Raw genomic sequence first — 332 nt, forward strand, 5'->3', positions numbered from 1 at the left:
AGAGCTGTGGTGGGCATGGGGAGGATTTGTCCTGGTGGTGCCTCCTGTGGAGAGTGGTGCCAGTGGGATGGGGTAAAGATGGGGATGGGGTGAGGATGGGATGGGGATGGGATGGAGATGGGGCTGGGATGGGATGGCATGGAGATGGGGATGGGATGGAATGGGTTAGAGATGGGGATGGGACAGAATGGGGATGGGAATAGGTTGGGAATGGGGATGGGGATGGGACAGAATGAGGATGGGGATGGCATGGGGGTGGGATGGAATGGGATGGAGATAGGTTGGGATTAGCGGTGGGATGGGATGGGGATGGGGGTGGGGTGGGGGGGGGA

The 332-nt window shown here is 59.9% G+C and overlaps 1 protein-coding gene across 1 annotated transcript in view; it reads left to right on the top strand.

Annotated features, from left to right (window-relative positions):
• LOC104409336 (protein ZNF783-like) overlaps window positions 1–332 on the top strand; it is a gene marked incomplete at both ends in the record, with an annotated part of 780 nt that overhangs the window by 221 nt on the left and 227 nt on the right. The gene's annotated exons all lie outside the window — the stretch shown is intronic.

This window comes from Nestor notabilis, unplaced genomic scaffold (genome assembly GCF_000696875.1).
Source record: "Nestor notabilis isolate BGI_N333 unplaced genomic scaffold, ASM69687v1 scaffold21627, whole genome shotgun sequence".
Lineage (NCBI taxonomy): Eukaryota > Metazoa > Chordata > Aves > Psittaciformes > Psittacidae > Nestor > Nestor notabilis.